Here is a 24,665-nt window from a genome sequence, read left to right on the forward strand (position 1 = left end):
GCCGCCCGCTGCCCCGCGCCGACGCCGCTGCCCGCCGGAGTTCGCCGCGCCGCCAGATCCCGATGATGCTGCTGCTGGTTTTCGCCCGAGAACAGATAAAAACCCCACAAAGTCGCCGCCGTTTTTTGTAAACCCTAGCTTGGTTTTTTTAGATCGGTTCAGTTTTCTCGGTTTTCTTCGATTATCTCTAACCTACGAACGTTCGTTTGTTAGCTCGTTTTAACGAACGAATCTGTTCGTTTGCCTCTGTTAGCGGACGTTTGCACCGTAGTCTTTTCTTTTTATTTTATTTTTTGGCCAGGGACCTATCCGTGATTATTTTTATCACATATTAGCCCCTGATCTTCAAACCCTCGCAACTTTTTAACCGTTAGTCCAAATCCAGTGAAACCAACGCCAAAATCTTCGTCTCGAAGCCCTCTTTCCAATTAATCAACTTGAACATGGTTTTGACGACTTAAAATTTGGTTTCAAACAGATTTGTATTCGAAGTTCTTTTGGCCGTAGTTTCAGTTCCGTAGCTCTGATTCGACTGATTCTTTTTGCAAATCAAAGCTCTTCAGTTGAACTTTCAGATTGGATCTTATTATTTGAGATTTATCCTTGCATCTGTACTTGAGTGCTTATGTATGCTATTTTTTGTTTGCGATAGAATACCCGGAGTGCGAAGCGTGCTACTACGAGTCCCTAGGGTTTGCAGATCGTCAGCAAGGCAAGTAACACTTTGATCATACCCCTTTAATACCCAGTTTTTATGCATTAGTTACAATCTTCAAAACATTGCATGAGTAGGATCTTTTAAACATGTGGGTTTGGGAAGTAGATGATGAGGTAGAACGTATTGTCCTTTTATTATCAAACCCTTGGGAGTTACTTCTATGCGACTATAGCTCCCACGTGTCGAGGCACGACTTAGAGACATAATCGCATTGAAGGCATATGTCGCAAGTTAGGCAATCTTCACAACATCCCATGTAATATGAATAATAAAGGAGAGAACATAGTTGGCTTACACTCACCACATCAATCAAGTACATAAATAACATTACATCATCCAAAACACTCATGGCCCGACTATGGCGCCAAAATAGGAGAGAACCCAACATGCGACACGGTCCCAATCAAACCCCAACTAGGCACCACTGCTGATCGTCAGGAAAAGACACGTAGTATCGCTGAGAGTCCTCCTCGAACTCCCACTTGAGCTCGTACTCGTCTCCTGGAGCGGAATCACCTAGACCTGCATCTGGAGTTATAGTAATCTGTGAGCCACACGGACTCAGCAATCTCGCACCCTCGCGGTCAAGACTATTTAAGCTTATAGGAATGGCAAGGTAAAATATGAGTGGAGCTGCAGCAAGCGACTAGCAAGTATGGTGGCTAACTTATTCGCAAAAGAGAGCGAGAAGAGGAGGCAAGGCGCGAGCGAGAATCTAGGAGAACAACCTGCGCAAGCATAACTCCAACACCGTGTCCACTTCCCGGACTCCGCCGAGAAGGGGCCATCACGGTAACACACTCAGTTGATTCATTTTAATCAATTAAGGTTCAAGTTATCTACAACCGGACATTAACAAATTCCCATCTGCCCATAACCGCGGGCACGGCTTTCAAAAGTTCAAATCCCTGCAGGGTGTCCCAACTTAGCCCATCACAAGCTCTCACGGTCAACAAAGGAATAGACCTCCACCCGAGACATTCCGATCAGACTCGGTATCCCAGTACAACAAGACATTTCGACAGGGTAAAACTAAACCAGCAACATTGCCCGAATGTGCCGACAAATCCCGATAGGAGCTGCACATATCTCTTTCTCAGGGCACACTCAGATTGTCTTAGGTATGGGTAAGCCAGCCCAGAGTTGCCCTTGGTGGCCACCGGTAGCTGACAGGTTGGACCAACACTCAGAGGAGCACTGGCCCGTGGGGGGGGGGGGGTTAAAATAATGATGACCCTTGAGCCGGCCGACTCAAGGGAAAGAAAACGGCTAGGTGGCGAATGGTAAAACCAATGTTGGGCATTGCTGGAAGAGCTTTACTTAAGGCGAACTGTCAAGGGGTTCCCATTATAGCCCAACCGCGTAAGGAACGCAAAATCTGGGAACATAACACCGATATGACGGAAACTAGGGCGGCAAGAGTGAAACAAAACACCAGGCATAAGGCCGAGCCTTCCACCCTTTACCAAGTATATAGATGCATTAAGATAACATAGCAATATAATGATATCCCAACAAGTAAATAAATGTTCCAACAAGGAACGGCTCCAATCTTCACCTGCAACTAGCAACGCTATAAGAGGGGGCTGAGCAAAGCGGTAACATAGCCAATCAACGGTTTGCTAGGACATGGTGGGTTAGAGGTTGACATGGCAATTTGGGAGGCTGACAAGCAAATGGTAGGCATCGAAGCATTGGCATAGCAAAAGAGCGAGCAAACTAGCATAGCAAAGATAGTAGTGATTTCGAGGGTATGATCATCTTGCCTGAAATCCTGCAAGGAAGAAGAACGAGTCCATGAAGAAGACAAACGGACGTAGCCGAACGGATCCTCACAAACGCAACGTTATCGGAACCAACCCGAAGAAGCAACACCGGAAAGAAGCAAACAACATAGTAAACAACCACCACAAAGACATGGCATGATGCACAAACAAGTATGATGCATGTCCGGTTTAATGAAGCATGACATGGCAAACTGCACAAACAATCCTACAAATTAAGTGGAGCTCAATATGCATCGGGATGCATATTGACAAAACACCACATCAATTATTTAGTTCTCCCTCGTTCATGTACCCCAACAAAATTAAATGTTGATTAAACATGGCAAGAGGGTGAAGCATAATAAAACTATCTAATCTAGGCAAGGTTAAATGAGGCCGGAAGCAACGAACAACAATTCCGGTAAATCCCCATATGCATATTATAAATTTGGTACTGATATGCCCTAAACACAATTTTAGAGTTGTTAAACATGCAACGTAAAGCCACCATGTTAAACTAGGCAAAATTCTACCCCATTTACATATAAAGATTATTTAATTCGGAGCTACGGTTGAATAGTTATGAATTAAATCATTTTAGCATGGCATAGGAGCAAATTTAAATCCACATCATTTTAGACATTTTAAACATGGGTGAAAAAGACATATTATTAAACTAGACAAAATTCTGAGCAAGTTTCATATATAATTCATTTTAAACCGATGCACGAATTGTGAGTTATTATATGCATGAACATGAGGGTCTTTTCTGTAAAACTGCAGCCTCAGGATAAATAGACAAATTCACAAATCCTGAAAAAAACATCAACGGGCTGAATCTGGTGCACTGCTGGGCTGAATAGAGAGGAGGGACTGGGGGATCTGCTCACAGCGGGCCTTGGGCCGGTTGGCAGATCCGGCCTGGTGCGGACGGAGCGGGTGCAGTAGGCCGACTTGGCACAGGCCGGGCCCTGCGCTGGGTATCGGCCCATGGGGAGGTGGCCGCGGTCAACGAAGGAAGAGGAGGCGGCCCAGGTGCGTGCGGTCGACGCAGGCGCGGTCAGCGAAGAACTCCGACAGCGGCGGCCGAACTCCGGCGAGCGCTGCGCACGGGGAAACGACGACAGGCGCGGTTGGCGAGGTCGGGAACGAGCAGATCCTGGTGAGGGGGTCCCGGATCTAACGACGTTTCAGGGCGAGGAGGCCGGCAACGTCCTCGACGACGATGGAATGGGCGACTCCGGTGACGGTGATCTCTCCTGCGCACGCGAGAGGGAGAGTTTAGAGAGGAAGGCCGAAGGAGAAGGAAGCAGAGAGGCGAGGCGACGGGGCTAGCCTGATGCAGGGGTGGCGGTCGCCGGCGCAGCTCCCGGTGGCCATCGGGGTTTGACGAGGTGGCGGCAGGTCGGCGCAGAGGGAACTCGGGCTCCTTGACCGTGGGGAGGAAGACAGGGCACCGGGGTCTAAGGCAGACGGGCCCAGATCCGGCTCGGGCGGGCCGGTTGTGGGCTCGGGCGGGCCACGACGAAGTGGGGCGCGGGAAGGCGACGTGGCGGCTTGCCACTGGCCACGGGCGGCGCTGAGTGGTGGCGCAACCAATGGCCACGCGCCAAGTGGCAGGGACGAGGTGGCCGACGGCAGAATTTGAGGAGAGGGTGGCTGGCGGCTGCGGGGATCCCAAGGGGAAGGCTAGAAGTAGGTGGAGGGGGTTTAGGGTTCCAAAAATGGAAGGGGAAGGTCTATATATAGACAAGGGGGCTAGGTTAGGGGAATTTAGTCCGTTCCGGAGCCGTTCGATCTCGATCGGACGACCCGGAGCGGAGGGGGGTTAGATAGGTGGGCTAGTGGGCTGTGAAGAGAGGTTGGGCTGAGATGAGAGGAGAGGAGTGCAGCCCGGCAACTGTTTTTGGAGACCGAAAACGTCCGGCGTTAGACCGGCTATACTGCCGCTATAGTTAATCCTTTGGGCGTCAAACGAACTCCGAATGCGATGAAACTTGACAGGCGGTCTATCTACACTATAATAAGACCACACGTCAACTCTCAACCCATTCCGAGAACATTTTCCGGCCACTTATAAAATACTATTTCGGACATGCCGCGGGCGCGTGCAAGTGTGTCTGGGCTCAGAACGGACAACGGACGGAACTGGGAGAACCCGGGCTAATGCAAGTTTTGAAAACATGATTATGCAATGCACATGATGACATGGAAAGATGCAACACGCAAGCGAATGACACGGCAACGACAACGAATAACTGGAAGACACCTGGCGCAACGGTCTCGGGGCGTTACAAAGTAACACTTTGATCATACCCCTTTAATACCCAGTTTTTATGCATTAGTTACAATCTTCAAAACATTTGCATGAGTAGGATATTTTAACATGTGGGTTTGGGAAGTAGATGATGAGGTAGAACGTATTGCCCTTTTATTATCAAACCCTTGGGAGTTACTTCTATGTTATGCTTAGGTTGCCATGCTATGCTCGTAGACGTGGTTTGGTTTGAGTGATCCATGACAGATGTGAGATTGTTAATTAACGGTTAACTTAAGGTGGCTACTTAAATACACATCTAGGTGGATTGGTTGCGGGCACATGGGGATATACTAGTGTTGTCCTTTGGTTCGCCACCCAGGCTCAAAGGGATCATGAGATTATTCATACTAGAAACTTCCGTGTGCAGCCACAAGCTATTATGGGCTCTAGCATAGTTGAGTATGTTGCATGACCTCGTTCAGTGGTGGGCTAGCAGATGTAGGGTAAAGTATGTGTAACTATCCACCCAGAGTAAAGAGTTAATGTTTCTGAAAGACTGTGTCTCGGTCATCCGTTTCTCAAACACCCTGTCATGCGAGAAATCCAACGGAGGAGATCGAGTCTTGTGGGGAAAAGTGCGCAAACCTCTGCAGAGTGTACAAACTAATCATGGTTAGTCGTGTCCCTGGTTATGGACATCTTGAGTATCTGGTTCTTGGATTATCATGTTGATCTCATCACTCTAAATTAATTTGTTGGGTTGTTAATTACTGTTTATTTGCGATTGAGATGGGGTTACCATTCTCAATGTTTAACAACTACCATGATAGTTAAATAAAATATATTCCTTTGATGTAGGAAAAAATTGGCTTTTCGCGAAAACATTATAACCATAGAGCCTTCACCAGCCATATATGCATGTAGTGATAGCATTTACTTGTTCATTGCTCTATTGTGTTATCTTGCCAGCATATTCCATGTGCTGACCCGTTTCGGGCTGCAACATATCATGTTGCAGACTTTTCAGACGAAGAGTAAGGTGTGCTAGGTCGTTTGTCATGCACTCAGCTATGCCGTTGGAGTTGATGGGCCCACTTTATTTTCCAAGCCTTCCGCTATTATCTTATTTTAGATGGCCTTAAGCCATACTATTGTGTTAAGTTCTCTTTTGAGACATTCGATGTAATAAGTGTGTGATTGCTACTCTGTTATAAATCCTTCGAAGTATTGTGTGTGTCAGCATTACCGATCCAGGGATGACACTTATGCACAGAGATTTGACTGTTTGAGGTCAGATCGCTATAGTTGCCTCGGCGGTGGCCTTCATGGGATACAAGCGGTGGCAGCCTCCCGTGTTCTACTTCTCCTTGATGATGGTGGCAGGACAAGATGTGCTAGCCGTCACCTCATCGACATCCGCGTAGATGGCTTCTTTCTCTGCCTCCATGGCGCGGCTATGAGCGCGTCGACGGCTGATGGCGTAGTCGCAAGAACTTGGGGTGCGATACGATGCATCATCGTCAAGGGCAGCGACGATGCCCATGCCGTCGTGCTCCCCACTATGCTGGCATGGAGCAACTCGTTGCTCCTCCTCGAGTTGGATTGGAGCAGCTGGCTGTGATACCACGCGTAGGCTTAGGGCTACAACTGGCTTTGTCGGGCTAGGCAAGGGAGGTGGAGCAGTGAGCTACCTCAGTCATAACCGTCGGGCTCCGTGGGCCACCCAGTCGGCTTTTATGGAAGAGAACTGCTCTTCCTGCTCATCAGATGCCCATCGCATGAGTGGAGAAAATGGTGAAGGAAGGAGGAGCTTGTTTGACGTCCCGCTCCTGAACGGATGTGTGGCCGGAGTAGGTTTCTCGGATTCCACATGGGTTTAATGTAGGCATTTGAATGTAGTGAGAAGGCTCGTTAACCCAGGCGTGCAGCGGGCGGCACCCTGCCGCCCTCGGCCAGCGTGCCGCTTCAATGGCGGACGCAATGAGAGGTTGCGTCCACCCTGTGTTGCCTTGACCGTGGAAATTCATCATGTATGTCACCTTGTGTCTAGATCTAAGATAGAGCGTGTACCAGATGAATGGCTCCAAGTTCGACTCAATGCTAGGTGTGAGCCGAGGAACACTATCAGAGAGACCCTCGTGATATTTTTTCTACAAAGTTAGTCAAACTTTACAAAACTTAACTTTGACACAATTTTATATGCATACCTTAGGGCTCCTTTGATTTGAAGGAATTTCATAGGATTTTCTAAGGGTTAGAATCCTTAGTAAATTGGTTGTTTGATTTATAGGATTGAATCCTATAGGAATTTTTACTAGTATGGAATCACGTGTACTACTACATTTCACTGAAAATCTAGAATCCGCTCCAACATTTTTTTTCACTTCCTTTGTTTCTCCTATGGCATCAAACACTCAGTGCTAATCCTACGGGATTCAAGTGGACATGCCAATCGAGGACCTCTTTGATTCGCAGGATTTTGAAAACGCGGGAATAGGAAAAGTATAGGATTGGAGTGTCATGCCCACTTGAATCGTATAGGATTAGAAATGAGCGTTTGATTTCACGAGAAAAGCAAAGTAATTGTAAAAAGAGGTTAGAGTGGAAGTTAGATTTCCTATGAAATGTAGTACAAAAGATTCCATTGGAAAAATTCCTATGGGATTCAATCCTATGAATCAAAGGACAAACGTAGGAAAAATTTCAAAGGATTTCAATCCTCCAAAAATCCTATAGAATTCCCTCGAATCAAAGGAGCCCCGAATCCTTTATTTTTCCTATTCCTGTGTTTTAAGAATCCTAGTAGTATGAACCAAAGAAAAGAAACAAAGGGAGTACTTGCTCTAAATGACGTGCCACCAAAATAGATCTAGAAGTCGGCTATACTAGTGAGTAGGTGACCTTGAGCTTGGCTCTTCACCTCTTACGGAAGTCGAACAATGATTATGGGTACTATAGTACTATATACTTCTGGCAATCTGACACCAAATGAACTGCTGCACATCCATCGCCTATATAAGCACACTATTGTAAAGCAAAAGCTTCTCCTTGTCCTGCAAGCCATGATGTGTACTACGCAACCTTCTTCTTGTAGACTCGTGTTGGGCCTCCAAGCGCAGAGTTTTGTAGGATAGTAGCAAATTTTCCTTAAGTGGATGACCTAAGGTTTATCAATCCATGTGGGGCGTAGGATGAAGATGGTCTCTCTCAAACAACCCTGCAACCAAATAACGAAGAGTCTCTTGTTTCCCCAACACACCCAATACAATGATAAATTGTATAGGTGCACTATTTTGGTGAAGAGATGGTGATACAAGTGCAATATGGATGGTAGATATAGGTTTTTGTAATCTGAAAATATAAGAACAGCAAGGTAACTAATGATAAAAGTGAGTGAAAACGGTATTGCAATGTTTGAAAACAAGGCCTATGGTTCATACTTTCACTAGTGCAAGTTCACTCAACAATGATAACATAATTAAATCATATAATAATCCCTCAACGTGCAACAAAGAACCACTCCAAAGTTTCTATTGGAGAACGTAGGACGAAAACGTGCATCAACCCCTATGCATAGATTACCCCAATGTCACCACGGGAATCCGCAAGTTGAGTGCCAAAACATGCATCAAGTAAATCAATAGAACATCCCATTGTTACCACAGATATTCCATCGCAAGACATACATCAAGTGTTCTCAAATCCAATACTCAATCCAACATAACGAAACCTCAAAGAGCAAGACTCAACTCATCATAAGAAGATAGAGGGAGATAAACACCATATGATTCAACTATAGTAACAAAGCCCGCGGTACATCAAGATAGTGCCAAATCAAGAACATGAGAGAGAGAGAGATCAAACACATAGCTACCGGTACATACCCACAGCCCCGAGGGTGAACTACTCTCTCCTCATCATGGAGAGCGCCGGGATGATGAAGGTTGCCTCCGGTGATGGTTTCCCTATCCGGCAGGATGCCTGAATGGGCTCCCGATTGGTTTTCCATGGCTACAAAGGCTTGCGACGGTGAAACTCCCAATCTAGGTTTATTTCTAGGGGTTTCTATATTTATAGGAATTTTTGGCGTTGGGAACAAGTTAGGGGGGTCCATGAGGCGATGACAAGACACGGGGCGCGCCCTAGGGGGGTCGCCCTCCACCCTTGTGGATGCCTCATGGCTCTTCTGGCCCAACTCTTTTGCTTTGGGGGCTTCGTCTAGTCCATAAAAAATCACCGTAAATTTTCAGCGCATTTGGACTCCGTTTGATATTTCTTTTCAGCGATACTCAAAAACTAGGAAAAAACAGAAACGGGCACTGGGCTCTAGGTTAATAGGTTAGTCCCAAAAATAATATAAAATAGCATATAAATGCATATAAAACATCCAAGATGGATAATATAAAAGCATAGAACAATCAAAAATTATAGATACGTTAGAGACGTATCAAGCATCCCAAGCTTAATTCCTGCTCGTCCTCGAGTAGGTAAATGATAAAAACAGAATTTTTGATGTAGAATGCTACCTAACATATTTATCCATGTAATCTTGTTTATTGTGGCGTGCATGTTCAGATCCATAAGATTCAAAACAAAAGTATAATATTGACATAAAAACTATAATACTTCAAGCATACTAACAAGGCAATTATGTATTCTTAAAATAACATGGCCAAAGAAAGCTATCCCTACAAAATCATGTAGTTTGGCTATGCTCCATCTTCATCACACAAAATATTCAGATCATGCACAACCCTGATGACAAGCCAAGCAATTGTTTCATACTTTTGATATTCTCAAACCTTTTCAACTTTCACAGAATACATGAGCGTGAGCCATGGACATAGCACTATAGGTGAAATAGAATATGGTGGTTGTGGAGAAGACAAAGAGAAGGATATAGTCTCACATCAACTAGGTGTATCAACGGGCTATGGAGATGCCCATCAATAGATATCAATGTGAGTGAGTAGGGATTCTCATGCAACGGATGCACTAGAGCTATAAGTGCATGAAAGCTCAAAAAGAAACTAAGTGGGTGTGCATCCAACTTGCTTACTCATGAAGACTTAGGGCATTTGAGGAAGCCCGTCATTGGAATATACAAGCCAACTTCTATAATGAAGAATTCCCACTAGTGTATGAAAATTACAACATAGGAGACTCTCTATCATGAAGATCGTGGTACTACTTTGAAGCACAAGTGTGGAAAAATATAGTAACATTGCCCCTTCTCTCTTTTTCTCTCATTTTTTAGTTTTCTTTTTTTTGATTGGCTTCTTTGGCCCCCTTTTTTTGATATCCTCACATGGGACAATGCTCTAATAATGATGATCATCATATGTTGTAGTTTTCTTTTATAAACTAAACTAGTGATAAAACAAGAAACTAGAAGATTTGATTGCAAGATCTAAAGATATACCTTCAAGCACTAACCTCCCCAGCAATGGCGCCAGAAAAGAGCTTGATGTCTACTACGCAAACTTCTTCTTGTAGACTCGTGTTGGGCCTCCAAGCGCAGAGTTTTGTAGAACAGTAGCAAATTTCCCTCAAGTGGATGACCTAAGGTTTATCAATCCTGGGAGGCGTAGGATGAAGATGGTCTCTCTCAAACAACCCTGCAACCAAATAACAAAGAGTCTCTTGTGTCTCCAACACACCCAATACAATGGTAAATTGTATAGGTGCACTAGTTCGGCGAAGAGCTGGTGATACAAGTGCAATATGGATGGTATATATAGGTTTTTGTAATCTAAAAATATAAAAATAGCAAGGTAACTAATGAAAAAAGTGAGTGAAAACGGTATTGCAATGCTTGAAAACAAGGCCTAGGGTTCGTACTTTAACTAGTGCAAGTTCTCTCAACAATGATAACATAATTAAATCACATAACAATCCCTCAACGTGCAACAAAGAATCACTCCAAAGTTTCTATCGGAGAATGTATGACCAAAACATGCATGCCCAATGTCACCACGGGAATCCGCAAGTTGAGTGCCAAAGCATACATCAAGTAAATGAATAGAACATCCCATTGTCACCACAGATATTCCATCACAAGACATACATCAGGTGTTCTCAAATCCAATACTCAATCCAACATAACGAAACCTCAAAGAGCAAGACTCAATTCATCACAAGAAGATAGAGGAGGAGAAATACCATATGATTCAACTATAGTAAGAAAGCTCACGGTACATTAAGATCGCTCCAAATCAAGAACACGAGAGAGAGAGAAAGAGAGAGAGAGAGAGATCAAACACATAGCTACTGGTACATACCCTCAGCCCCAAGGGTGAACTACTCCATCCTTGTCATGGAGAGCCGGGATGATGAAGGTGGCCTCCGGTGATGGTTTCCCCCTCTGGCAGGGTGCCGGAACGGGCTCCCGATTGGTTTTTTGTGGCTACAGAAGCTTGCGGCGGCGGAACTCCCGATCTAGGTTTATTTCTGGGGGTTTCTATATTTATAGGAATTTTTGGCGTTGGGAACAAGTTAGGCGGGTCCACGAGGCAACTACAAGACAGGGGGTGCGCGCCCTAGGGGGGGCGCCCCCTCCACCCTTGTGGATGCCTTGTGGCTCTTCTGGCCCAACTCTTTTGCTTTGGGGGCTTCTTCTGGTCCATAAAAAATCACCATAAATTTTTAGCTCATTTGGACTCCGTTTGATATTGCTTTTCTGCGAAACTAAAAAACAAGGAAAAAACAAAAACTGGCACTGGGCTCTAGGTTAATAGGTTAGTCCCAAAAATAATACAAAATAGCATACAAATGCATATAAAACTTCCAAGATGGATAATATAATAGATGGAACAATAAAAAATTATAGATACTTTAGATACGTATCAATCCACTGAGCGCGCGTAGGCTAGGGAGAGATCATAGTAAGCAAGAGTCTCCTCGTTCTGCGAGTTGACGGGACACGTCAAAGTAATGTAGTCTCCAAAAAGGGCCGAGCATGTCCATGGCTACCATGTCGTGCTCCATCATTGAGTAGGTGCATGATTCACATTCTATTGAAGAAAATAATGTTGCGTACGTGCCATCGAAGAGAATAACTTAATTTATAAATAACGCGCTACCGTGTCATGGTCAAACTTTGATTCGTTCACACATGGTTCCTGACCCTCCACTAAGTGAACAACTACTACACTCTCCAAATTATCACATGAGTTGCCTCTTCATATAGAAATGAGGTCACCGTGTACCCGCACGTGAGTGTTACGGAAAGAGGCAAAGAGTACCTGCGTTGGTGCATGCACCTCTTCTCTTCTTGCGCGTACTCCTTTTTTCCGGGTGATTCGTGCACGTACTTCACATACGTTCGTGACCCTTGGTGAGTCTCTCCAACTACTTACTCATTTTTCTTGCATGACACATGGACCTAGATGTTGGATGTCCCACGTGTCGGCAAAACAAAGAAGAACGCTTTACGACAACTGAGAAGGAGCAAGGAACCTTGCGGTGGAGCGTCTGCACTCTTAATATTTTATATTCTGCAATATAAAATCAACCCAATCTTCTCCACATCTAGTAGACCGGAAGAGTCCGAAACATGGCAGCCCAATGTAGCTACATCATACATGGCCCACCTCACGCTATCACCATATTTCTTGGCCTCCGTGCGACACCTAGCTCTAGTAATCCACCAACCCATATTGCTTCTCGCTCCTCGTCTCTCTCAAAGTGCGGCGGGATGGCGATTTTGTCGTTTATTGAGGTTGGTTTACTCACGCTCCCTCCCACATTTCAAGAGCATTCTAAAAAAATACTCTAGTGATGTGCCAAGAGGACGCCCTTTGACCGACAGACCAAATGAGAAGGCATTCTTGGTCATTGTACTCTTCACGCATGCATCTATTGTGACATGAGATACTAGTAACGCTCACCATCCAGTAGTTCATTGGTTAGTTTCTGTTTTTGAATTGAGCCCCATACACTTGATGTTGTGCTGCTACCATCCAATATTCCTGTGTGGTGGTTTCTAGAATAAAAAATGAGGTGCTTACTGTGGGAAAGGTGAAGTGATGGTTGCTTCGTCCGAGCAACTTACTCTGGGAATATTGGAGTACGACCAGATTCAACAAAGAGTGAAATGATGGTTGCTTCGTCCGAGCAACTTACTATAGCAAAGTTGGGGCTCTGTGATTTGATTACTCACCAGTCATTATTACTGCGGCGGGGTGAATCTCCCCTGCAGTTGTGTACTCAATATTGGTGCATGGCAGGTGGACCCGGATGCAGTATGTCCCACATGTCGGTGAAACATAGTTGAATGGTTTTGGGCTTTGCTATCAAGCTTTCATGATTTGTTTATATGTACGCATAATTTTCCAGCATATTTTTTACCAATGAAAACAGCAGGAGAGACTCCTACTGTTACTTTTATTAATCAAATGTTAACCTAAGATTAACAGGGGAGGGGGGTACAAGAAAGTTTTACTAGGTTATACACAAAAAGATATGCCAATCATGGGAAATATCCAAAGTAAGTAAAAGAAGAAATAAGCTAGACCACAAAGAAGAAGTTTTGAACTGTAAGAGAGTTGCTAAAACCCTCCAAAAAGGAAAGGTTTTGAGGGTTGATCCTGAAACCCAAAATCACAAAATCTTCCTTGATCTTCCTCAGCCATTCAAAGTGGGTCGCCACCTCCCCATCAAACACCACTATATTTTGTTGTTTCCAAATGTTCCATAGTGTCAATATGGTAATCTCCTTGAATAGAGGACCTTGCCAGCTTGTTCTAGCTCTTTCATATTTGTGCTACATGTCTAGTTGATTATCCCAATGAATTCCCACCGTTTCCCAACACTTTGTAGCAAATGGACAGTCGTAGAATAGATGGGTATTGTATTGTATAATGAAATTGTATTGTAATGCTATGAATGTTTCAACTTTGGTTCCCGCAAAAAAAGGTTTCGACTTTGGATTCATGTGTCATCTTGCCTCAAGGTTGTCTCATTACAACATTCCATCAAATACAAATGAAACTACCATGGCTACTAATGCACCTCAATGATTCATAGATCAGCGTCAATATTTGCATCACAACTGAATACAAAGTTGTGAGAGGGTGTACAAATAAATAAAATATAAAATTGATCAATGATGTCCATAGGCATGGTTACATTTCCTGGCCACATTGTTCATTGGTTGGCAGCTAGTTTCATGCAACTCTGTAGCCAAGAAAGTGGTGTGTGGAGGACATCACAACCCGATCATTTTGTGCAGTTCCACTAAAGTCGAGTTGATCATCCCTATTTGCAAAGATATTGGATAAGTGTGATTACAATAATAGTGGCACTAGATGATGAAACAACGGTCATCCAGATCCCAAACAGCAGCCGGCGGTGCTTTATCTATAACGAGGGGCGAAAGCCTATTTCGAGAGATGATGAAACATATACACACAAATAGAAGTCGATCACCTTTGCAATCTCTCTTAAGACTAACTACTTGTTGGAGTATTTTAAAAAATACTTGTTGGAGAAGGTTATCCTCGAAGTTGGATGAGGAGGACAGAGCAAAACCAATCTCCCTTTTTGTAGTCCCACTGAAATGTACAAACGTTGGCCGTGTGACATTTTAGCAAAACTGCACAAAACACTCTTAAGAAAAGAGTGATTTGTGCAGTTCACCAAAAGGTCACAATAGCAACGAGGTGAAATGGATAGCCCTGTTTGCAAAAAAAGGTAGAAAGGAAACAATTACTGGCCAATAACAGTTGATGACACATACACCAACAAAAAAGAAGGATATTCCTTATCCTAAGGGAAGATAGTATCACAGTTGTTTATCTAAAATGGTGTGAGGACGAATTGTAACATGGAAAGTACATCGGCCGAGCTACGTTTTGGGCAAAGAACTAGGGAAGATCCACATGCACCGACGTGGGATGATTGGCAGTGGAACAAGGCCAGAGGGGAGGAAGCTATACCTGGGGTTCGTCGGGATATAACTAGGAGGGCGCCGGCGGCAGGATCTGCCCTACCGCGCCGGAGCTTCGTTAAAGAGAATGGCGTGTACCGTAGATCGGGATGTGCTGCCTCGACACCGTAGAATGGAGCAATGATGCACATCCTCCCTTTCCGCGGGCGGATGGGATCGGACCAAATCAGTGACTAGCTGTGAGAGATAGATAGATAGATAGATAGAGAGAGAGAGAGGACACTCTGGTCTTGTGTGGGAGAGTGTGAAGACAGACCAACAGCAGACAAGCTCCATTGTATATAGTGGAGTGGATTACTTTTTTCTTGATAATAATTGTTTTATATTCCATACTTGCCATTGAGCAAATAAATTTATTTACAAATAGTGTGCCAACGCGTCAAGCTGAACTTTGTTTCATGCATGCATGCTACACGACCCTCCGTAAGTAAACAACTGCTACAGGCTCACAAATTAGCATGTGGGCTGTTTTTTCATACAGAAGTGAGCTCCACTGTGTACCCACGCAGATGTGGCTGGGAACGAGACGTGGGTACGTGCGTCATGTGTGCACCTATTCTCTTCGTGTATGAGACCACCTACGTGGGTGTGTGTGAGAGAGATACAAACCTAGAGAGAGATGGTGTTTGGGTTCGTGAGTGTGTTTTTTGGGGGTGTGTGTGAGAGATAGACATGTAATATGTGTCGATGACATCTCAAACAAAAAATGTAACATATGTAATGTGTGTGAAACAGAGGCCTAGACATATCATGTATAGAAGAGGTGATCCACGAGAAGAGAGTGGGGGGATAATCGACATGAGATATCGATAGAATCGAAGAGAGCGATGAAGTGTATGGGTGCGTGATCGATAAAGAGAGCCAGTGAAATTGTGTGTGCCCATGTCAAAGATATAGGGCAGTTGGCCTACTGGAAAGTGAGAGGGGATAGCTGCAGTTTGTGTGTGGCATGGATACCTTCATACAACATTCGACTATCAGTGTGTGGGGGGCAGAGACCTCACTATAGAGAGGTAGATCGATAGGTATATATGTGGAGAAGGAGAGAGACTTAGCTATGTATTGAGGGATATCAATCGGCATCCATGCATATGTGTAGGAGAGGAACAAGGTTGGGAGAGAGACAAAGCTAGAGTGCCGGAGGGTTGATGGTGGAGTTTCTTCTCATAGATGGTGGGAGAGGCCTACTAGACAAATGGAGGGTATGGCTGCAATAACAAAAAGAGAGGGGATGCATGTCTGTGTGTGCACGTGCGTGTGAGAGATGGGTCTGGAGGCATGCATGGATGATGAGGGGGAACGATATGTCTGTGGTAAGCAGACCTAACTAGATAGGTAAATCAATCGTTGTGTGTCGGAGCAAGTGAGAGACATAACTAGTGAGGTACATCGATCAGTGCGTGGGGAAAGAGAGTTATAGTCAACCTAGCTATATGTAGGGAGATGGATCGGTATACATGCATGTGTTAGAGGAAAATAAGGCCCAAAGAGAGGATAGAGAGAGAGGTATGTAGCTAGGAGTTGGTGCGAGAGGCATACTATGTCGAGATGGGAAGGAGTGTGTGAGTGCGAGATCAATGAAAAGAGGGGAGAGAGTGTGCATGTGTGTGGGACCGTATTAGACACAGGGAGGCATGGACGGTGAGAAGAGACGAGGGAAAGCATGTGTTTGTGATAAGCATATCTGGATAGAGATGTATATCGATCGGTGTGTGCTAGAAAGAAGGGGCTGGGGAGACCTGCAAACATCGTGGGAGAACAACCTAAATAAAAATAATGAATATGCTTGATGGAGAGAATGCTGAGGGAGGGTGACGGTGAGGCGGGCGTGTATATGTATGAGAGAAATTTAGTGCTAGCTACAAAGAGAAGAGGATTGTGTGGGTGCAAAAGACTAACAAAGATCATATTTTTTATTGAAGTTGAATAAGAGATCATAGTATTTTAAACCTACGCATGCATGAATATAATGGTGATACGCATGGTGTGGTTATGAACATGTTATACTATATAACATTTTACGTAAATTTGTGATAATGTGTGGCTTTTTCAGCTCACTGCTAAATACTTTTCATAATATAGGGGAGGGGCACTATAATTGTGTGATAAACACAGTATACATATGAAACATGGTTCAGATTATGAACATCTAGCTAGCACTTCAAATGTACTATCACTACAAAAAAATACACTTCTGTGATGATATGTATTTGTCACAGTAGGTCACGTTTTCTGTCATGCATGTACATCCATGACAATTTTATGATAGAATCAAGATAGTCATACCTATGCTTTCGTAGAAGTGTTCCATGACATTACCAAAATTATCATCACGGAAGTGTCCACTTCCATTATGATAAATCACGCATCACAGAAGTGCTTTCGTCAAGGGTGACCAACACATGGCATCCACCGTAACGGAACGACGTTAAGCTATCGGGTCTGGTTTTGGATCCGATAACCCGTTAACAGCCCCGACCAATAGGGATTTTCCACGTGTAAAATCATCATTGGCTGGAGGAAACACGTGTCGGCTCATCATTGGGACAGATGTCATCCACTCATTGGACCCAAAGCGCCTATGATACGTTGACACGTGGCACGACCCAACAGAGGCCCATTCCTGTGAAAAGGTCGTCCCGTTTGACTTGGTCAAAATGTGGCGGGCCGGCCCACGGCAAGCCTGTTAACGACCTGTTTGCATATAGCCCATTTACAGCCCGCTAACCCAGGGCCCGTTTATGGCCTCTCCGAATTAGGCCCAGTAGCGTTAAGGGAGTCCTGGATTAGGGGGTGTTCGGGTAGCCGGACTATACCTTCAGCCGGCCTCCTGGACTATGAAGATACAAGATTGAAGACTTCGTCCCGTGTCCGGATGGGACTTTCCTTGGCGTGGAAGGCAAGCTTGGCAATGCGGATATTCAAGATCTCCTGCCATTGTAACCGACTCTGTGTAACCCTAACCCTATCCGGTGTCTATATAAATCGGAGGGTTGTAGTCCGTAGGCAATCAACTCCATACACAACAATCATACCATAGGCTAGCTTCTAGGGTTTAGCCTCCTTGATCTCGTGGTAGATCTACTCTTGTACTACCCATATCATCAATATTAATCAAGGAGGAGTAGGGTATCACCTCCATCGAGAGGGCGTAAAACAAAGTGTCCCCTGTCTCCTGTTACCATCCGGCCTAGACGCACAGTTCGGGACCCCCTACCCGAGATCCGCCGGTTTTGACACCGACATTGGTGCTTTCATTGAGAGTTCCTCTGTGTCGTCGCTTTTAGGCCCGATGGCTCCTTCGATCATCAACAACGATGCGGTCCAGGGTGAGACTTTTCTCCCCGGACAGATCTTCGTCTTCGGCGGCTTCGCACTACAGGCCAATTCGCTTGGCCTCCTTGAGCAGATCGAAAGCTACGCCCCTGGCCATCAGGTCAGGTTTGGAAGCCTAAACTACACGGCTGACATCCGCGGGGACTTGATCTTCGACGGATTCGAGCCACAACCAAGCGCGCCGCACTGTCTCGATGGGCATGATATAGCTCTGCCACCGAACAGCGCCTTGGAGGCCGCGCACGTATCGGTTCCGACCATTAATTCGGAGCCTACTACACCGATCGAGGATCAGCGGTTAGACGCTGCCTCAGGGGCTGCGATCTCAGAGGCGATTGAGCCGAACTACAGCCCCGCACTCCGCATGGCCCGTGACTCCGAGGAGCCGGATTCCTCTCCGAGCTACGAGCCCCCCGCGCCCCTGTCGATCGAATCCGATTGGGCACCGATCATGGAGTTCATCGCCGTGGACATCTTTCAGCACTCGCCCTTCGGCGACATCCTGAATTCTCTAAAGTCTCTCTCTTTATCAGGAGAGCCCTGGTCGGACTGCGGTCAGCAAGGTTGGGATACGAACGAAGAAATTCAAAGCCCACCCACCACCCACTTCGTAGCCACTGTCGACGACTTAACCGACACACTTGACTTCGACTCCGAAGACATCGATGGCATGGACGACGATGCAGGAGATGAACAAAAACCAGCACTTGTAGGGCGCTGGAAGGCCACCTCGTCATATGACATATATATGGTGGATACTCCAAAAGATGGAGATGGCGATGGAACAGTGGGGGATGTTGCCCCCAATAAACAGCAAAAGCGCCGACGTCAGCGGCGCCGCTCTAAATCCCGCCAAAGAAAAAACGGTGATTCCGGCACGGGAGATAATACTACCCCGGATAGCGCCGAAGAACACCCACCTTAGCAAAATTCGGCAAAGGAAGATGGAGAAACCAGCCCTCATGAAAGAGTGGCAGACCGAGAGGTCGAGGATGATAACTATACGCCTCCCTCCGAAGACAAGGCTAGCCTCGATGATGACGAATTCGTCATACCATCAGACCCCGCCAAACAAGAGCGTTTTAAACGCAGGCTTTTAGCTATGGCAAGCAGCCTCAAGAAAAAGCAGCAACAGCTTAGAGCTGCCCAAGAATTGCTAGCTGACAGATGGACTGAAGACCTTGCGGCCAAAGAGTATGAACTCGAACGCCCCTCCAAGAGTTACCCAAGCGCAGGCCGCTACCCCGATCAGAGGAGGAAGCACCTACATCACCAGCACATGACATGGCAGACCGGCCACCTCGCGGCCGCGACAGAGAGGCCTGTCGGCCCTCCACCCAAGCCATGCCCCGACGCTGCCCAACTAAGGCACGGGAAAATGCGCCCGACCTGCGAGACATACTGGAGAATAAGGCAAGACAAACAAGATCGATCTATGGATCGCGCAGGCACCCTACGACATGTGACAATGATCCTCACTCCGGATACAACAAATCCGGCCGGGCCGAACACAACAGACATAGCTCTTCCAGTACAGAGGCGCCGCACACCCGCTATGCTTCACGAATGAAGTAATGGATCATAAAATCCCAAAGGGTTTCAAACCCGTAAACATCGAATCATACGATGGCACAACAGACCCGGCGGTATGGATCGAGGATTATCTCCTCCACATCCACATGGCACGCGGCGATGATCTACACGCCATCAAATACCTCCCGCTCAAACTTAAAGGACCGGCTCGGCATTGGCTTAATAGCTTGCCAGCAGACTCAATCGGTTCTTGGGAGGACCTGGAAGCCGCATTCCTCAACAACTTCCAGGGCACTTACGTGCTACCGCCGGATGCCGACGACTTAAGCCACATAATTCAGCAGCCAAAAGAATCGGCCAGACAATTCTAGACACGGTTCCTAACAAAGAAAAACCAGATAGTCGACTGTCCGGACGCAGAGGCCCTAGCAGCCTTCAAGCATAACATCCGCGACGAGTGGCTTGCCCGGCACCTGGGACAGGAAAAGCCGAAATCCATGGCAGCCCTCACGACACTCATGACCCGCTTTTGCGCGGGAGAAGACAGCTGGCTAGCTCGTAGTAACAACTTATCAAAGAACCCTGGTAATTCGGATGCCAAGGACAAAAGGGGCAGGACATGCCGGAATAAGCAAAAAAGCCGCGTTAACAGCGACAGCAATGAAGACACGGCAGTCAATGCCAGATTCAAAGGCTATAAATCCGGTCAGCGGAAAAAGCCATTCAAAAAGAATACTCAGGGCCCGTCCAGTTTGGACCGAATACTCGATCGCTTGTGCCATATACATGGCACCCCCAAAAGGCCAGCCAATCACACTAACAGGGATTGTTGGGTGTTCAAGCAGGTAGGCAAGTTAAGGGCCGAAAACAGAGACAAGGGGCTGCACAGCGACGATGAGGAGCCCAAGCCGCCGAACAACAATGGACAGAAGGGCTTTCCCCCACAAGTGCGGACGGTGAACATGATATACGCAACCCACATTCCCAAGCGGGAGCGGAAGCGTGCGCTACGGGACGTATACGCGATGGAGCCAGTCGCCCCAAAGTTCAACCCATGGTCCTCCTGCCCGATCACTTTTGATCGAAGGGACCATCCCACTAGCACCCGTCATGGCGGCTTCGCCGCATTGGTTCTCGACCCAATCATCGACGGATTTCATCTCACAAGAGTCCTCATGGATGGCGGCAGTAGCCTGAACCTGCTTTCTCAGGATACAGTGCGGAAAATGGGCATAGATCCCTCAAGGATTAAACCCACAAGAACGACCTTTAAAGGCGTTATACCAGGTGTAGAAGCCAACTATACAGGCTCAGTAACACTTGACGTGGTCTTCGGATCCCCGGACAATTTCCGAAGCGAAGAGTTAATCTTTGATATAGTCCCGTTTCGCAGTGGCTATCACGCCCTGCTCGGATGAACCGCATTCGCAAAGTTCAATGTGGTGCCGCACTATGCATATCTCAAGCTCAAGATGCCAGGCCCTCGAGGAGTAATTACGGTCAACGGAAACACTGAACGCCCTCTCCGTACGGAGGAGCATACGGCGGCTCTCGTAGCGGAGGTACAAAGTAGCCTTCTCAGGCAATTCTCCAGTCCGGCCATTAAAAAGCCAGACACTGCCAAGCGCGCCCGGAGTAACCTACAGCAGGACCGCCTGACACAGTTTGAGAAAGCGTAGCAATGCGGCCCCAACCCCAGCTTTTGCAACATAGCAAAACCAGTACCTCACGTACATAACTACGCTCTGGAAATACCATGGGCACAGGGGAAGGGGCACAATAACGGCACACCCAAGATACGGCTTAAAACGTACTAGGGGCTGCCGGATTTTTCTTCTTCTTATTTTCAGGACTCCATACTTCGGACGACCTGTTCGGCAATTCGACTGCCGCACAAACGATGCAAGATCCAGGGAGGCAGACAAGCCATGCCACATTATGGAACTCCCAGGTGGTCTCTGTTACGAGCGGTATACCTGTTTTAAATACAATTCCGCGGCCTGCCCCTGGTCAGGACATACTGAGTAGTCCAATATCTTTTGCTTACCGCACTATTTGTATTGTTCGGCTTTGATAAATAGCCTCTCTATAAATAATGCATAGATTTTTGTCTATTTTTTGCATTATAATCTCTTTTATATATGTTCATTAATGACATGTTGCACCCATACACTATGGTACGGTCAGTACGCCAGGGGCTTCAGTACCCTTTAATATGGCGAGAGAAGTCAGTACACTTCCACAAGTGCGGCACCCCGAACTTATAGCACTATATGCATCGGCTCCGAATCATGATTTGGGTCAATAGTTGGGTTTGCCCGGCTCCTATGTTTTGGTGCCTTATGTTCCGCTATATTGGCTAAGGTAGCACTAGGAGAACCACTGCGATTGTGCCCCGGTTGAGCTGGGTTAAGCACCTCAGTGGAGAAAGCTAAAACTGACTGTCATGACGAGGCGAGAGACCGGTCGCTGTTCGAGAGGTTTTTCGAGTCCCTAAAGACTTATGCAGCTTCGAGCGAGGAGCTGGATAACCCCAGCCAAGGCGTGGATAGCGCCCCGAACTCAGTCTTCCGAACTAGGGGCTTCGCCAAAATTTAAAATTATAAAGTTCTATGGCTAAGTGAGAGTGTTCAAGCATTATAGTCCGATTGCCTGGTTCGTCGTGCTGAGCGCCACCCTCGAAGGACCCAAACATGGGAAAAAGAGCGCACAGGTTTATCACCGAACACCCCAGCACTAGTGGCATGGGGGCAGAAGCCGACGACTGGCCATCTCTCAATTTTTGTTGAACGGCCGCACAGAAAATAATATTTTAAATTCAATAAGCATTTCTTAGCGCATATGAACAAGTTTTCAGCGCACATGATAAAATCGAGCGAGTTCATTCAAAAATTACATCCTTGGTACATTCATCCGCCACAAGGCAGGCACCCGCAAGAACATCCTTATAGTAGTTCTCGGGCTTGCGATGCTCCTTCCCCGGCGGCGGCCCATCCCTCACAAGCTTCTCACCGTCCAGCTTACCCCAGTGCACCTTTGCACGGGCAAGGGCCCTACGGGCACCTTCGATGCAGAAGGAGCGCTTGATGACCTCGAGCCTTGGACAGGCCTCCACCAGCCGCCGCACCAGCCCGAAGTAGCTCCCAGGCAGGGCCTCTCCGGGCCACAGCCGAACTTTGAAGCCCTTCATGGCCTGTTCGGCCGCCTTATGGAGCTCGACCAGCTGTTTTAGCTGGTCGCTCAAGGGCACATGGTGTCTAGCCTCAGCATACTGAGACCAGAACGCCTTCTCTGTCGAGCTGCCCTCTTCAGCTCGGTAGAATGCGGCGGCGTCAGATACGCTGCGGGGAAGATCTGCGAATGCCCCTGGAGAGCTCCGGATTCGGGTAAGTAACAAGTAGTTTACTTTTATATTTCTGCTTTGCATGAAGAATGCCTTACCCGCTGCTATCTTTTTCACCTCCTCCAACTCTTGGAGGGCCTTTTGGGCTTCGGCCTTGGCAGACTTGGCAGTCTCAAGGGCCGCCGCGAGCTCGGATGCTTGGGTCTTTGACTCCAGCTCCAAACTCTCATGTTTTTTCATGAGAGCCTGAAGCTCTTGCTGCACCTCGCCGACCTGAGCCCCAAGTTTCTCTCGCTCGGTGCGCTCCGCGGCCGTTTTCCTTCCGGCCTCAGATAGCGCCTGCTTGAGGGTCGCCACCTCAGTCGTGGCCCCTACAATAAGCAGTACAGTCCTGTTATTTTTTGCAATCGCGCCTCTCTATAGGCACTTTTCTGTAAGGTATATTTACCTTCTTTCTCCTCAAGCTGCTGCTTGGCAAGGCCGAGCTCTTGCTCGGTCTGCTCAAGGTCCTGCTTCAGGACACCCACCTCCGTAGTCAGTGCGGCGGTGGATAGCAGCGAAGCCTGCATACGCATATTGACTCTTTTTATTAGACTCCTACGAAATTTACTAGATCCTCTATTCGGCTTTTCTTTCCGAACGCCAAACAGAGCATCAGGGGCTACTGTCTATGCGGTAATATTTTTACATATTTTTACTTACCTCGAAGCCTGTTAGAAGGCTAGCGCAAGCTTCAGTCAGTCCGCTCTTGGCGGACTGAACCTTCTGGATCACCGTACTCATAATAGTACGGTGCTCCTCGTCGATGGAGGCGCCCTCAAGCACCTCCAGCAGATTGTCCGGCGCCTCTAGTTGGACGGAGGCTGCCGGCTCAGAAGGCTTGCTCCTCTTGGAAGGAGTTCGCCCGCCGCGGTCCGGAATCGTTGAAGATTCCGGCACGGCGTCAGGCTCAAAGCCGGACTCGGAGCCCTGGGGGGTCTTGTCCCCTTTACTCCTGGAGTCCGGGAGGTCGCCTTGTGGCTCCTCCAGGACCACCTCCTCCTGCCCCGGAGCTCATTGTGACGCCAATTCGGCGTCATCCGTAGTGTGGGGGGAGACAACAGGTGGAACTGAGTTCACGTCTGAAGAATCCAGGGAGCCGCTCGACGACTCGTTGAGTTCGGCCCGGGGCGGGCTGCATGATTATATTCGACATTAGGGAAAGCTGTGCAACAAAAGGAATATCACGAGTTACTCTGATATCTGAACACTTACGATTTCGCCGGACGCCTGGCTCTGTCCGGCCACTCCTCTTCGTCCTCGTCGGCATCGGGGGCGTAGTCCGGCGAAGGGGTTTTCTTCTTCTTGGACCCCTCGGCCTTCCCCCTTGGGGCGGCCTTCCTTTTCTTTCCTCCCTCCGCTGGGGGGGGGGGAGAGCCTTCTTCTTCCTCCTCCTCGTTTTTACGGGAGGAGGGTGTCTCGGACTCGTCGGATGACGAGTCTGACAACACCATGTTGTGGGTACTCTTTCGAGTCCCCGTGGTCTTCTTCTTCTTGACCTTCTTTTCCGGCACCACATAAGGCGCCGGAGCCAGCAGCTTCACTAGTAGAGCTGGGGCTGGGTCTTCGGGCAGCGGAGCCGGACAGTTAATCGGTCCGGATACCGCCCGCCAAGCCTGTCAAAGGTAAGGGATTTTAGATCCCGCATAGAGTTAAACTATGAAAAAAGTTGAACATCCTGTAAAAGGTGAAAATAGCTTACCTCGCTAGCATGGCGCTGC

This window comes from Triticum dicoccoides, chromosome 6A, assembly GCF_002162155.2.
Source record: "Triticum dicoccoides isolate Atlit2015 ecotype Zavitan chromosome 6A, WEW_v2.0, whole genome shotgun sequence".
In the NCBI taxonomy this organism is placed as follows: Eukaryota; Viridiplantae; Streptophyta; class Magnoliopsida; order Poales; family Poaceae; genus Triticum; species Triticum dicoccoides.